This window comes from Apium graveolens, chromosome 4 (genome assembly GCF_009905375.1).
Source record: "Apium graveolens cultivar Ventura chromosome 4, ASM990537v1, whole genome shotgun sequence".
Taxonomy (NCBI): Eukaryota; Viridiplantae; Streptophyta; class Magnoliopsida; order Apiales; family Apiaceae; genus Apium; species Apium graveolens.
The window spans coordinates 22,345,566-22,348,926 of record NC_133650.1 but is presented as its reverse complement, the minus strand read 5'-3'; the positions used below and the strand labels follow the sequence as shown (position 1 = coordinate 22,348,926).

General features: G+C 40.9%; 1 non-coding gene across 1 annotated transcript; it reads right to left on the bottom strand.

Annotated features, from left to right (window-relative positions):
• Positions 1–884: 884 nt before the first annotated feature.
• LOC141721886 (small nucleolar RNA R71) lies at positions 885–991 on the bottom strand. The gene has a single exon (XR_012574928.1). It is a non-coding gene; the product is annotated as a small nucleolar RNA R71 (small nucleolar RNA).
• Between the last annotated feature and the right edge of the window lie 2,370 nt (positions 992–3,361).

The window sequence follows — 3,361 nt, the reverse complement described above, 5'->3', positions numbered from 1 at the left end:
AGTTGGCGTTTATCAGTTTCGTGTTATCTGATTAGTGTCATCACCATCACATACTAAGGTTAAGAACAATAAGGCTATTGAATGAAGTATTTAATGAAGTTAGAATCCCATGTTTGTCATATATAGTAATTCAACCTCAATTCTCTTAGTTAATGTTATTTAGTTTAATCTCTTAGTTTAATAAAAACCCAATTTGTTGTTTGTCTTAGGATTGAGCGATAATCATACATTGTTGCATAGGTACATAAATTAAACTTAACCTAAATTAGTCTCTGTGGGAACAAATCTAATTTATATCTTATACTACTTGCAAACGCTTATACTTGCGTGAATATTAGCGCGTGTTTTCGCCCTAACAAGTTTTTAGCGCCGCTGCCGGGGACTCGGTGTTAATTTTTAGTTTATGTGCTTGTCATCGGTGGTCGTTAAAGTTCACTGACTCGGATTATTTTACTTTCACGGTTTATTTGTTTGTGTTTCAGGTACTCATTACAATGGGAGATCCAGCAGCACAATCGAGAGCCAAAATGGATTTTTCTCAACCTAAGATCAATGACATTTAATCTAGCATTATTCGGCCATCTATCACAGCTAATAGCTTTGAGATCAAGCCTGGCATAATTCAATGGGTGCAGAATTCAATCCAGTTTGGGGGTTCTCCAACTGAAGATCCAAATATGCACATTAGGGATTTCATTGAGATCTGTGATACCTTCAAGTTCAACGGTGTTTCTAAAGATGTTGTGAAGCTGAGACAGTTCTCATTCTCTCTGAGGGACAAGGCTAAGAGCTGGTTACACTCTCTACCAGCTGGCTCGATTACTACTTGGGAAGATCTTGCTCAGAAGTTTCTTACTAAATTCTTCCCTATGGCGAAGACAGCTGCAATCAGGAATGCTCTTACTCAATTTGCGCAACAATCAGGAGAATCTTTATATAAAGCTTGGGAGCACTACAAGGAGATGCTTAGGAAGTGTCCTCATCATGGAATGCCTGATTGGATGATCATCAATTGATTTTCCAATGGGTTGGGAGCACAGTCCAGACCCATGCTCGATGCAGCAACAGGTGGAACATTATGGGCAAAGAGCTATAAGGAAGCTTATGATCTAATTGAACTGATGGCTGCTAATGAATATCAGTATCCAACCCAGAGATGTCCACAGGGAAAGGTAGCAGGAGTTCTTGAAGTGGATACAGCTACGGCTATCACTGCTCAACTAAAGGCGTTGTCTATGAAGATCGATTCTCTGGCTAACTATGGTGTTAAGCAGATAATTAGTGTTTGTGAGCTATGTGCAGGTTCACATGTGATGGAGCAATGTGCTATATCTATTGACTCAGCTCAGTTTGTGAGCAATTTTCAGAGATCGTAGCAGCCAGTTCCTGCCACTTATCAGCCTGACAACTGGAATCATCCTAACTTCAGCTGGAACAACAATCAGAATGCGATGCAACAACCATTCCAGCAGTTTGGAAATAAGTTATTTAACCCTCCTGGTTTTCAATAACAAACTCATGATGCGTGTCTATCTTCGAATGAAAAATCTGAATTGGAGGAGTTGCGGCTAATATGCCAAAGCCAGGCTGTTTCTATCAAGACTCTGGAGAACCAAATAGGGAAAATTGCTTATGCCTTATTGAATCGACCACCAGGAACGTTTTCTAGTGCTACAGAAGCCAATGCAGGGAAGAGGGAAGTTGAAGAATAGGTGAACACCATCACCTTGAGGTCTGGAAGGTTGCAAGCCCAAATTCAGCAAGACGAAGAGCCTGAAAAGTCTCAAGTTTCAGAAAATGCAGTTGTTGCTGAAGAAGAAGTGCAGAAGAAAGCAGAGGTGGAACCAAGGAAGACTACTGTGGAACACACTCCTCCTGAGGGTAATACAGGGGTGAAACAGATCTATCCTCCACCTCCTTTTCCAAAGAGGCTGTAGAAGAAAAAGCTGGATATGCAGTTTGAGAAGTTTTTGGAGGTGTTCAAGAAACTTCATATCAACATACCTTTCACTGAAGCTCTTGAATATATGCCTAGCTATATGAGGTTTATGAAAGGTATTCTCTCTCAGAAAGTGAAGCTCGATGACTTAGAGACCGTTGCTCTAACGGAGGAATGCAGTGCTGTGCTGCAACAGAAGTTGCCTCTGAAGCTTAAAGATACTGGAAGCTTCACTATTCCTTGCACCATCGGAAACTTGTTGTTCGACAAGTGTTTATGTGATTTAGGAGCTAGCATCAATCTAATGCCCTTATCTATCTTCAAGAAGCTTGGTCTGCCTGATCCGAAACCAACATACATGTCATTGCAACTAGCTGATCGTTCCATCGCTTATCCACGAGGTATAGTGGATGATGTTTTGGTCAAGGTGGATAAACTCTTCTTCCCTGCTAACTTTGCAATTTTTGATTTCGAGGAAGATAAGAAGATTCCCATTATCTTGGGAAGACCATTCTTGGCTACAGGCCGAACTATGATCGATGTGTAAAAAGGAGAGCTTACGATGAAGGTTCACGATCAAAAGGTCACTTTTAATGTGTTCAAGGAAATAAAGTTACCTACAGCTAAAGAGGAGTGCTTTAAAGTATAGCGGGTCGACTCTGTAGTAAATTCAGAGCTTGAGCAATTTCCAAAGTCAGAGACCTTAGAGAGATCCTTAATGGGGAAATCAGTTATTGATGACAAGGAAGGAGCAGAGCAACTGCAGGTTTTGAATGCACCTCCATGGAAGAGGAAGTTGGATTTGCCATTCGATTCTCTTGGGTTAGCAGAGCTGAAAATTTCTCAGGAGCGTTTTGAACTATTTATTCAAGAAGCTCCCACACTTGAGCTCAACCCTCTACTAGATCACTTGAGTTATGTATTCTTAGGTGCACCCCCTGACAAGGGGTTGAGATATATTTTTGATGATGTAGAGGATGGCCGAACGGATCCTCTCATGCCTTTAGAGGGTTCTTTTCATGTGCCACAGGCAGTTGATAGGACTGGTGTTGGTGATTCCCAGTATAGAAGATTGACTAGGCGTATGGAGGCCATGCATGTCATCCACCGATATTTTGCTGAAGATTTGACACACACTTTCGGTACTGTTGTCCGAGACACTGGTGGTGAGGTTGATTGGCCACCTGATCCTCCACCCGACGAGGGTGACTCTCCCGCTAATTAGGTATGCCTGAAATCCTTATTATTACCTTCAATGAGGACATTGAAAATTTTAAGTTTGGGGGTGATAATGTAAGGATTAGTAGTGTGTGTGTCCATATAGATTCATATAGATTCATATTGCATGTTTAGTTGTAGTTCATTCATATTTTTGCATGATTTGTTCATTTAGGATATATTTGTTTGTTTTTATGTGATTTC